A 13543-nucleotide genomic window follows, 5' to 3' on the forward strand; every position below is an offset into this window, starting at 1 on the left:
CTACCCGTGTGTTTACTATCATGCAATCTAACCTAAAATTTTAGGTGCAGGGGACACACGGCCAGGCAACATGCCCATGGGGCTGCCCGTGTTTCACACACGGCCTAGACACATGCTCGTGTGTCTACCCGTGTGGACCTTTTTAGGGCTATTTACCAAGCCTTTGGTCACCATCTATCATCCATACGCACTTAAAGACTTCAATGGTATCTACTCATACTCTTAAACAACCTTAGCATAACCCAATTACATGTCAACCTCATCTCATTGGTTTAGTACATGCTAAATTATCCATTTTGTATTAGGGATTAACATAGCACATTTTACATTTAGGCCATGTTGTAACCATATACCATTATATGCTATGTCCACTCTCAAATTATTAGGTTTCATTTCAATCATTCATTCATGATAACCCTCATCATCACATCTCATGAAATAATTAAACATAGACATGCATCATTGGTAGGTTTACTACCTACATCAATATGAGCCATATCTCATGGCCATATACAAAATAATAAGTATACCATTTAGGCCCTTACATTGGCTAGCCAAATGACACATATAACAAAATAACTAAAAATCTTATACATGCCATTAAACAAAATAAAAGTATCTATATACCAAAGTAGGATAAGTCGATAGTGTGTTGATTCTCCAATCGTCTTCCAATCTTCACGAGTCCACGAGCTCTGAAAGACAGGGAAAAGAGAAGGGGGTAAGCATTTATATGCTTAGTAAGCCCGGATAACTAGAAAGTAAACTTACAGGTTAATTAGCATACAACCATATTTAGGCAATAATTCCATCGAGCATGAAATAGTTTCCCTATCACATGCACTCAATCATCTAGTTTCATAACAATATATCATGTCATTAGTCTTAGATGAGTTCATCAATTGAATATTTCCATTCTTTATTTCTCATATTAATCCTATTGAACTTTCTCGAAAATCTTAATGGATAGCCATTTACCATAAAGTCATACAAGTGATCATCTCGAGTACGCACTCCCGTGAACCTTATATCTTACGACGGGATTACCAGTCCATGCTAAATCCCCCATAGTAGTAACTTATAGAGCAATGTCGGGATTACCAATCCAGGCTAAATCCCTTTTAACGACAATTGCTCTCATAAGCTCGGATTTGAATTGCCAGTCCAGGCAAAATTCAATCCTCAAATCGGATTACCTGTCCATGCTAAATCCTTAATGCACCCATATTCTTCGAGAGGCTCGATCACTCAAGGAACACCCATCCGGGCTAGATCCTTTCCATTTTGAGATCATCATATTACCCATCCGGGCTAAATCCTTTTCTGCAACACATGCAGGATCTCATGTCATGTAAGCCATAATTTATCCATCGGATTTCCCTTTCTATTTCAACCGGGACATTTATCATCTTTTCAATTACACTACCACATTTCATGGATTATCATGCAACGAATATCTAATTTTTCATACATTCAAGAACATGCTTATTTAAGTATATTAAGAGTTTACTTCGGGTTATACGAACTTACTTGGTAATTGCTTCGGTTTCGTATTTCAATTATTCTGAAACCTTTTGTTTTCCACGGTCGACCTCCGGAATTGGTTCCTCGGGGTCTATATCAATAAAATTTGACTATTAATACATCACATTTTTCATTTTAAGATTTAAAACTCACCCCTGGGCAAAATAACCAATTTGCCCCTAACCTTTCACACTTTTACAATTTAGTCCTAAGGCTCGTATAATGAAATGCATGAAATTTCTAAGTTACCCACGCCTAGCCAAATATTTTTCTTGCCTATAGGAGCCCACATTTTCTTTCATTTCACATTTTTCTACCCATTTTCACAACTTTTACAAAATGGTCCGTTAAGCCATTTCCATGAAAAACTACTTAGTAAAAGTTGTTTACCATCCTTTAAACTCTTATATTCCTCCATAAATCATCAAAACACAAACATCTCATGCATGGGTAAATTTTTGAGTATGAACCCTAGCTTGAAATATGGGTAGAAATAGAGAGAGCATGTTACGAGGATCTCAAAAATACGAAGAACGTTAAAAACGGGGCTAGGGAGCACTTACTATTGAGCTTGAAAATGTTGAAAACCCTAGCTATGGAGATCCGTAGAATTTCGGCAGCATGGAGAAGAAAATGAGCTGATTTTAGCTTGATTTTTCCCTTTTTATTTAGTTTATTACCAAATGACCAAAATGCCCTTCCTTACTAAACTTCCAAAATTTTCCATACATGCCCATTTTTGTCCAAAAACTTAGAAATTGGGAAAATTACTCTAAGGACCTCTAATTAATATTCCAAAGCAATTTCATACAAATTGCTTCTAGAATCCAAGTTTTGCAATTTATTCAATTTGGTCCCTAATTTACAATTGGACACCTTACACATAGAATTTCTTCATGAAACTTTAACACATGCTTATTTTCATATACTAGACCTCATAATGATCATAAAATAATTATTGTAATGTCATATTTGTAGTCCCGAAACCACTATTCCGACTAAGCCTAATTCGGGATGTTACATTATCATTCGAATAGAAAGGAAATTTTTAAAATAATAGGCAATATTTCGCATTTTTGAGATTCGAGAAAACGTACCCTAACTTACGGGGTTTCGATTTTTCTCATCAAATCTAAATTGCCAAATATCCTTTCAAATTTCAAAATATATTAGTTTTAAATAAAAAAAAAGTAATATTCTGTGTTTAGAAACTCGAGAAGGTCGTGCCCTAACTTATGGGGTTTTGATCTTTCTCATTGGATCTAAATAATCGAATATCCTTTTGAAAATCAAAGTACAATTTTAAAATAAAACAATTAATAGGCAAGCTTATTTTCGAGGGCCCAAATGCCGTGTCCTAACTTACGAGATGTGACATTTTGCTATCTTGAGACGAGATGGCCTCTAATGCTCGTTTCAATTTATTCAAGCATTTCTTTTTAAATCAACACTAAATAAAAAAGGATCGTATTTTCAATTCTCTTTGAGTTTTCAACTTTCGACGTTAAGACATAAATTAATCAATTAGGTACCAATTTCGGGCGTTACGAGGATGCTAATCCTTTCTCGTACGTAGCCGACTCCCGAACTCGTTTCCTCAAATTTCGTAGACCAAAATTGTTGTTCAAAATGTTTTATTAAAATGATCAATCATAAGGTGACCCGATCACACCTTATAAAAAAAAGATTGGTGGTGACTCCCACACTTTTTGTTTTCTTAAAATAAAAGTCGACTGTTTTTCAAAACAAAAAATGGTTACGACAGTAATGAATGAATTGAAGTAAAGAGTTTAAGAAAATCCTTAATGATATTGATAATAAATGTGAATCCACAGAAGTTTCTCTCCTTCACAAACTAGATATCTTGAAATAAAATAAAGACAAATAAACTAAACTCTAAAAAAACTTAAGAAAGCAAGAAAACAAAACTAAATTTAACGAAAAAATCCAAGCTAATCGAATGGTGTCCATAACATGTGCCAAATGAGCATATTTATAGTCTTCAGGTGATCGTTGTCCTTAACCCTAGAACAATTGACATTCTTGAGCTTTAAATTTGATTGTGCAGACCAAAAATCCCCTGTTTCGTGTTTATTTTTTGTCCTAGAGTCGATGTCACAACACATCAGGACCTATGCAACAGAGGTGGCAATATACTCCTCCTTGAGACATCTTTAAGGGTATGTTGTGACACCCTCAATCTTTGTAGCAACATCAAAGGCAGTTTCGTACTTTCTCCATTCTGCTATCTAAGTTGTGACATCGAGCCTCTCATGTTGTGACATAGCATCCAGTGTCAGTCTAAAATACGTTTTAATGGTTTCTTGCACACTCACATTGTACGTTAACTCTCTCTTAGGCCTCATTCAGCCTGTAAGGTCAATAAAATACTCAATTTGCACATTTTATTGAATGTAAGTAAAGCTAAAGAAAGTTAACTAAAACATAATGAAAATGCTTGTATTCAAGCTCCTTAAGTGCGAAAACTAGTTTAATTTGCTACATCAATTTACGGTAGATCAAACTCCCCCACACTTAAGTCATTGCTTGTCATGATATACCCTTTTTGTGTACTAGCATGATGTACTTATGAATGCTTTTTCACTATTTAAAAATTTTTCTACTCATACTAATTTCCTTTTTGGATGTCCTTTTTTATTTCTCACATTAGGCTAACTTATAGTTCACTCTATTTTTATGAACTCCGTTATTATATACCCTCAATACATATGGCTAGATGTCTACAATCATGCAATAAAGGACCAAAGAAAAAGGGTAAATACAAATTAACATATTCAGGCTCGAGGCTTTTAATGAGGTTCGTCAAAAAGTGTCAACAGGCTCAAAAAATTGGTACTAGTGGTAAAATATAAATAGGATAGCTTTTTAGCTCTGGAAGTGTTCCGAACAATACTTTAGGTCATCCCTAAATACCTCAACATGCACAAACTTACTTAACAAAATAAATACAAATTCAACCATTTATCATTCGTACTAGCATGCTCATTTCCTTGTATTTCCTATATCACTTGGTACAATTGATTGCTTAGTGCCTATTTATAGTGTAACATATAGAACTTAGTAATCTAATAAAAAATTTTAAAAATCACCTATCATAATGCCAAATTTATTCATAAACACAAGCAACCTATATACATGCTCCTAACCAATCACTTGTAATTCTACAAACTCAAGCACACAAAAGACAAGAAAAATAAAAGAAAATTTCAAAACGCATTACCTATGTTACGCCCCACAGTTTAATTGACAGATTGTCCTCAATGTGTAGCCCATAAAAAGATAAGAAAAGAAGTTACCCTATTGATATTGATTGCTCTATCTCCTATTCATGGGTGCTTCTTCTTCTGCTCGTAAAAGTTTAAATTGTTTGTGTCTCCTTTGTATTGGGTTCCTTAATAGAAAACTTAAACAAAATGCAATAATAATAATAAAACTACTACTAGTCCTACTCCTACAAAGTTAAAATTAAATAAGAATCCAAAACTTAATACAAGTTTTCAAAAAAAAAAATGTTCAATCATCCTCTTTAAAATCCATGTCCTCACTTTCGTCATCCTCGTCACCCTCCTCGCTATCTTACCCCTCTTCTTCTTTTTCCATATTCGTTTGCCCAAACATGTCAAGTGTATAATTTGGGACCCGAATGTTGTTTTGCTTAGCAAATTCTTGAAATATTGGTCTCGATTCCTACATCCACTGAATCATCCAATCGAGTTTTGGATGGCTAGTCTAACCAACTTTTTGCTAAGCTTGTGTCAACCTATGATATGAAGCTGGTGTAGCCATCGATTCTTGTTGTCACTTGTTCCAATCTTTTATCTATTTGGCTCACAACACAATATATTATTGGAACAAGGTACCCCCGATGATACTTCTAGAATGTTTCAATGACTGCGCAGTGGATGTCATAGGTACACCTGCCTCTTTGCATAAGGCTGTCACTAGATGGGAGAAGAAAATTCACACCTTCTAGCTACTGATGAACATCTTCATATTCTGGTGGATCCATTTGCCAATGCAAAACCTACTTGTTCTACAAAATAGCATAAAGTAAAATTACTCTAAAAGTATTAATGTTAGAAACATTTAAAGCATGTACTATTCGTGTGCATACAAATTGAAACCACATCTTCGCCTTAGGAAACATAATCGTTTGATGAAAAGATATTGGGATATTGGTACCTGCGTGATATTTCCATTCACCCTTCCCTTCAGTCAAAAGTTTATAATACTATCCATATCTATGTCTTGAAAATATTCTAGATCAATTTCATCAATGAAATCATTCTCATAGTATGGAGCATTATAAAAGTCATAAATAATTCGAGGGGTTACCCATACTTTCTTCCATCGCAGAAGTACTATATCCCATATACGACCTTTAATATTTATAGATTCTTTGCCCCGTAAAGATGCATAAAACTCTTGAATAATAGGGACCATAGCATATTTCCTTACACAAAATCAAAAGGAAATATGGCCTTTAGTTAAATATGGTCTTTAAAGATCATCCAAAAATGTTCCCACCTATGATATCTGACTAAAGGCCATATTTCCTTACACAAAACCATTAATGAATTGAATCCCCTCTCTTAGATAAAGGTTTTTCCTTGAAGTTCAGTAAAATATTTTCTAATATTTGAGTTTGCGAAATTAAAGGGGTTTGGACCCATTGATGGTTCGAATTCATTGTTTCTTCTAATTTTTCTAGGAGGCATGATATTTCAATCTTAATACTAAGCAAACAATTAAATGGAATAGTAAAAAGTTGAATTTAAGAATCCTTAACCTTAAATATATAGTAGAAGTTTATTTGAATTCCTTGCTCCTATGATGTTCCCGTTCCTTGTTGCACCTAATATGATTGAAGAGTAAAGAAAATAGAATGTTTAAGAGATTGGGGTTTAGGGTTTAAGAGATTTTGAGAGATTTAAGAGAGTTTGAGGGATTAGAGGTTAAGAGATGTTTTAACTAGAAGTGAGTATAGTTTTAGGTTATAAAATGGAGTTTTAAAAGGTTAAAATTTGGCTTAAATAAAGGGTAGGTTGTTGGGTTACGCAAATGGGTCAGGTTAACCTTGTAACAAATTGCAGCGATGTCGCGACATAGATTGCTACATCCCTGATAGCTTAACATTGTCGCGACATAGGGGTTCCGTGTCGCGACACATCTTCTAGTTTGGAAATTTGGGAAATCTATTCTCTATGTCGCAACATAAGAGTGTGATGTCACAATGTCAAGTTGGTTTCTTGAATTCCTGCATTTTGTACAAATGGTCAACCCAACTTTTCATCTTGAAAATGTCTTGATGTCAAAATAAACATATGTCAAATAAAAGTTAACATCTAAACTATATGGTTAGATAAATATACAAAAATTTAGAAAAGCTAAACAAGAATTCAAATCATTTTTAAGTTTTATTGTCGGATTCATTTGACAGTATCATCAATTCTTATATGGGCAACTCTTTCATTTTATCAATATTAGTACATCGCCCTTCGTGCCATTCTACTCTTACTTGCTTATCTCTTTCCTTGAACCTATTTATTCTTTCTGTATTTATAAAAGGAAGTTTGTCTCTTGACTTGGGATTCTTAGAAACATATAACTATTTGCATTGCACCCCTAACTTCTTCTCCTCATTCAATTGATGATCACATTTAAATGTTTATATCTCACCATTGATTTTTCATAGTTAATTTATTTTTCTATAGATCAATGGTAGACCTAGAAGTGGCCAAGAAAGGTCTACCAAATAAGATCTGTATCTCACGATCCTTTTCAAAATCAAGTACCACAAAATCTGTGGGGATAATAAAACTTCACACTTTGACTAACATATCTTTCATTACCCCTTTCGAACGTACCGAAGACCTGTCAACCAACTGTAATGTTATCTAAGTAGTTTTTAGATCCCTTAGCCCGAGGTTTTTAAAAATCGATAGAGGCATTAAATTAATACTAGCTCCTAGATCGCATAGAGCTTTATTAAAATGAATACTCGCTATCTCTATGGGAATAGTAAAACTTCCCAGGTCTTTCAATTTTTGAGGCACCTGTCTTGAAATAATTACCCTATATGAAGCACTTAAGTTAACTTGTTCTCCTACCTTAATTTTCTTACACCTCACCATCATTTCCTTTAAAAACTTGGCTTACTTGGGAACCTTCTCAATTAACTCAATTAAAGGTAGATTAACATTTAATATTTTAAATAGGTTCAAGAAACTTAGAAATTCGTCCTCATCCCTCTTTTGTTTTTCTTCAAGTCTCATAGGGAATAGGATTTTTGTGATTTTGGCATCTTTAGGTGTTTCTTTTTCCAATCAGTCGATGGTGCCTTTATCTCTTCTAGCCTTAGTTCTTCTTTAGTTTTTGGGAATTCCTCTTATGAATCATTAGTATTCTCCATAACTACCTCCGGAGTTGGGTTTTTTTGGCTACTCAGTACTTTGCCCGGTTGAAGTGCTATCACCTTTACATGGTCTTTACCTTTCTTCCACGAATTATCTTCTATATTGCTAGGAATACCTGTGCCAATTTGTCTTTTGACGTTGCCCATCATGCTTATCAATTGACTCATTTGATCCTCAACTTTAGTCAATGTTCTTGTGGAGTTGGTACAGTCAGATTACACTTGCTTGACATATATTATCATTGGCTGCATAACTCCCTCTATTCTATCCAGATGCTGAGCACCTGCAATATCGTCATTTGGGTTGACCCTATCCTAGGGTTTCTGCAAATAAGAAGGTTGGTAATTAGTGTTTTTAAGTTGATTTAAATTATACCTACTCATTGGTTCCCCCATCTTAGATTTTGATGATTTCTCCAACTGAGATTATATGTATTCGAATAAGGATTTCTACCCATATTCCCAACATAATTTACATCTTCAGCCGGATTGTTGATATAATGAAAGAGCAGTTTGTCTCCCCTATGCATTGATGATGTAGAAGTAGATTCGATACGGTTGAGTCTATCCACTAACTGTTGACACTTGTCATCCTCTTGGGTAGCTTTTACCCTAACGGGTTTCTGACCATATGTGAATCGTTCAGTTGGCCATTGACAGGAGTTTAGTGCTATGTTCTCAATGATTTCATACGCGTCCTTGTGTATTATGTTCATAAGGGCTCCTCCTGTTGCTCCATCTAATCCAGATCGTGTATTTGCATCCAACCCATTATAAAATACCTACAGTTTCATCCACTTAAAAAATTCGTGGTGCGGGCATTTTTGAATCAACATTTTGAAATGTTCCTATGCCTCACAGAAACTTTTTCCCTCCATCTGTCTAAAGACAGCAATCTTTTATCTAAGCTGAACTGCTTTGCTAATCTGGAAGAACTTTTGTAAGAATTTTCCAACGAGTTCATCCTATGTTATGATAAATCATGGTACCTATGAGTCTAACTAGGAAAAAGCGTTATCAATTAAAGAGAAGGGAAATAGCTAAACACGAATAGTGTCATCAATGACACCGTCATATTTAAAAGTATCACAAAGTTGGAGAAACTGTTTTAAATACTGATTAGGGTCCTCTATCATAGTGCCCTTGAAATGCAGATTGTTCTGGATCATTTGAATCATAGTCGGTTTGATCTCGAAAGTATTAGTTGTAATTTCTAGCCTTGCTATACTTTTTTGAACCATATCCAGACTTGGTAATGCATAATCCCTTAAAGTTCTCTCGTTCTGAGCCATCTATATGTTTGTCGGAAGCTGTGGTACTGGTGGGTTTTTTAGGGCGTTATCGTTAGCGTCATCAAACAGTGGATTTTCATGTGGTACATTACCTGCAGCAGGTGGTGGATCTTGCATCTGCTATTATTGTTGCTGATGGAGATTTTTTTGGATTATATTTTATGGATCAGTGCCTGCAATAATAGGTGTGCCCTGCTGCGAGTCATGCACTACACCTAAAAAGAGAATATTAGTAAAAATAAATAAAATTGTACCTATAACCTAGAAATTTCCTAATTATTCTTTTACATGCAAAAATTAAAATTAACCTAGTAACGTCACCTCTAAAGCAACGACGCCAACAACTTGACTGCCTCCGAACATACTAATGTTTAGAGTGTGAATACTGCAATAAAATATAGAATGACAATGCGGTATCCGCAAGTACACGAGTCGAGTTGTAATATAGTGTTACAATAAAGTAAGTGAATACTTTGAGGATCGTACCTAAGGGAGGCGAGTGCTAGGTCTATTCTAACCTAAACACTAAAAAATCTAATTAGTACTTTTAAATAAATTATAGTACGAGAGCAAAAAAGGGGTTTTATGGATTTTATAATAATAATACTAAAATAACAAAAAATAAATAAAACATAAGAGATAGAAAAGTAGAGTAAACCAAATCTCGATTATGGGTGATTAGCTCGCTTCGGTAATCCCAATCAACTGTTGCTTCAGGTTTCTCGTCAATCAACTAGTCGCTACCCTAGCAAGATCTTTCGATTTTCCACTAACATAATGGGTCAGTAAGAACTATTTATCTTTCGACCTCACAGTTTAGATTGGCTTGGGGTGAAGGTGTTCACGAATGGGCAATACCAAATTTGAGTTAATTTTCACCTTGATGACTTCCCAAGGTTACCAGGCCCACGATTTGTTTCACATTCTTCCTTTCCCAAATAGTTGATTCGTTGAGTAACCCTACAAAACAGTTAACATATCATACCTCCACTCGCTAATCCCCTCATAAAAAACATGAAATAGATTGAAGAATTAATCATAATGAATGAATTGAAGTAAAGAGCTTAAGAAAAGCCTAATTGATATTAATAATAAATGCAAATCTACAGAAGTTGATCTCCTTCACAATTCAGATCTTTTGAAATAAAACAAAGACAAATAAGCTAAACTCTAGAAAACCTAAAAAAGTAAGAAAACAAAACTTACAAAAACATAACTAAAACCTAATAGAAATGTGTGCTTTCAAGCTCCTAAAAAGCAAAAATTAGTTTAATCTACTACATCAAATTACGCCAGGTCACATATATATTGGGCCACTAGCAGGACATGTTAGTTGTTATCCAGGTTGGCGACAATTGGTAGTGTATGTTAGTTACTAACCAGTTAGCATGAGTACTAGGTTTGGTAGGGCATAATAGTTGCTAGCGATATGGGTGCTGCCTATGGTAGGACATGTTAGTTGTTAACCATGGCAAAGAGCCCTGAACTCATGAGAACATGCATGCATTTGAAATGTTAAAAGATGTGATATATGTTCTGATATGTGATTGGGGGATTTGAGGTTTAACCTAAGGAAGAATTTGAATAGAGTAAGTTAGTTTGAGTTTGTATGAGAGTGTCCGCCAGAATGTCTCGGCTTGTAGAGTTGTTGTATGAGTCTATGTGCATGAGTTTATAGTTGTAATATCATACTTGCTTTTGTATTTCACCTAAAAGGTTGAGTCTTTTCTATTTTGGAACTCATTAAGTTCTTATGAACTTGTCCCTCTTTTCTTTTCCCCTCTTTCAGGTGGTACTCTTTCATAGGTTGTGGAACAGATTTGGCCAAAAAAAGCGACTTCTGCAGTGAGCTTCGCTTGTGTTTGTTTATTAACATACATATGATATTTAAGGGTGGTGTGTATTTTTATTTTGAATCTAAATCTGTAATAAAGTACCTTTTATCTAACTACAGTTTTATTTGAATGTTACCCTTTGAAGGATTGAATGAATTTTATGAATTATGTTATGTAAAGTGTTTTCTACTTGTATAAGCTAATTGTTTTATATGTTATAACCATAGTCAGAAATACTGTATTTTCAAAAGAAAGATTTTCAACTGAAAGTTTAAAACTCAATTGCGTATACCAGTTTGGTTACTTGTGTTTTCGAAATTATTTTCTGATTTATCACCCAGTTCAATTGTTAAACTTTGGAACTAAGTTTAAGTCTACTTTCTATGTAATTGTTATTGAATGGTTGAAGCATGATAGATAAGTTAGTATTTCCTTAGGTGATATAAAGTGTGTTGGTGTCAATTTAAGGCAAAATGAATTGGTTGATTTTGGTACGGACTAAGGAATGAAATGACATGTATTTTAAGGTGATTTTTTGTAGGTGTGATGTGTGCTTTTAGGCATAAATTGTATGCATTATGGTTTAGGCATGAAAAGGGACTAAAATGTGATATTTTTTACCTTCTGCCAAAAAGTATCGATATTATGGGTTGAAGTATCGATACTTTACCAAATGAACAATATTTTAAAACGACAGAATGCCAATTTGGTATCAATACCGATATCAAGTATCGATACTTAATCCCAAGGATAGATACTCTATAAAGGTATCGATACAAATTGACTTGTGTCCATAATTTTGAAAATGAAAAAATGCCAAAATGAGTATCGATACTTCTTAATAGGGGTACCGATACCTACTTCCAAGTATCGATACTTGCGTATTTTAACTTGATTTTAGAAACATCAAAGCTAATAATGGTATTGGTACTTGACTTGGGTATCGATACCTATGCTTATATTTTGAAAATTTTGCCGTTTGGTCCTTATTTATGCTCAAGCGTAACGACCTGATAGTCGCTGGTGTCGAAAAATGCATTTACAAGACTCTATTTTCGTAAATCAAATTCTTAAATATTTATTAAAAATATTTACGAAGTCAGTTGTGTTAGTTAATTAGGTTTCGGTTAGGTGAATTTGCATGAATTAAGAGTAATTAGGTATAAGGACTAAATTACATAAAGGGTGAAAGTTGAATTGTATATTAAAGAAAAACATTAAAGGGGACTAAAGAAGCAATTATGCCATTTTCCTTTCAATGAGCCAGCATAAGGTGTAATATTATTATAAAATTTAAGTTAAAATATATATTATAATATAAAACCTTCAGAATTAAGTATATATATTATAAAATTATAATAAAACAAAATAAGAAAAAGAGAAAGAAAGAAGCAAAAATGAAACATAAAGGAAAGAAAAGAAAAAGGGAAAGAAAGAAAGAAGAAAGACAAGGCTAGGGTTCAAAGTTTCCAAGTTCAATTCGTTAGTCAATTTAGTCCATTTTTCTTGTAATTTTTATGTTTTTGGAATCTCGGTGTTAAATACTACCCGACCCATGCTGAAATGTTAGAAATTATTGAGTTTTTAAGTGTTGTTAATTTTGAATAATTTTAGTATTAGGGATTAAATTGATAGATTTTAAGTTAGAAATAAAAAGTATTGAATTGTAGAATAAATTGTAAATTTTGAGTAATAGGGACTAAATTGTGAAAATTTTAAAATTTAGGAATTTAAGTGAAAATGGGGAGTTAAATTTAGTTTAAAGTGGAATTTATATGAAAAGATAAGATTAATTATGAAGAAATAAAATTAGTCTCAATTTAGGGACTAAATTGGAATTTAGGCAAATATTGAGTAAAAATTGAAATTTTCAATATGAAATTAAATTGTGTTGTATTGATGAATTTTAATTGTTTTAATTCCATAGCTAACGTCGTACTGAAATCCTCGACTAAAAAGGGGAAAGATAAAGTCGACGAGGAATAGCTCGAAATTTCTGGTTTGTATTTCTATAATTCGAACTTAGTTATTTATTGTTGTATTTTTTATTTAATGCATATGGTTAGTGTTGAGGTGAGTATTTGACACTTTGTCATTAATTGAATTTAAGTTGATTGAATTGGTATATATATATTGAATATATTGATTATTTGAATTGAAATGAATATTGGTTGTATTTGAAAAGTGAATTGGAATCCTATTAACTGTATCGGGCTGAGCCGGATATAGATGACATGCCATAGGATTGGAAGAGTTCAGGGATTTCTTTGACTTCGAGTCGATGAAACACTGAGTGTCAATTTATTACTTCGGTTTAACCAATGAGACACTGGTGTCAATTTTTACTACTTCGAATTATCCGATGAGGCACTGAGTGCCAAACTGGTGTGCTTGGTTGGCCCCGTGTATCCGTCCGAGTCCGAGTCTGAGTCCTGTTAATAGGGGTAATTAACTGA

General features: G+C 33.7%; 1 non-coding gene across 1 annotated transcript; it reads left to right on the forward strand.

Annotated features, from left to right (window-relative positions):
• Positions 1–8764: 8764 nt before the first annotated feature.
• Positions 8765–8870, forward strand: LOC128290931 (small nucleolar RNA R71). Its single transcript, XR_008280710.1, has one exon. It is a non-coding gene; the product is annotated as a small nucleolar RNA R71 (small nucleolar RNA).
• Positions 8871–13543: the final 4673 nt, after the last annotated feature.

This window comes from Gossypium arboreum, chromosome 3 (genome assembly GCF_025698485.1).
Source record: "Gossypium arboreum isolate Shixiya-1 chromosome 3, ASM2569848v2, whole genome shotgun sequence".
Taxonomy (NCBI): domain Eukaryota; kingdom Viridiplantae; phylum Streptophyta; class Magnoliopsida; order Malvales; family Malvaceae; genus Gossypium; species Gossypium arboreum.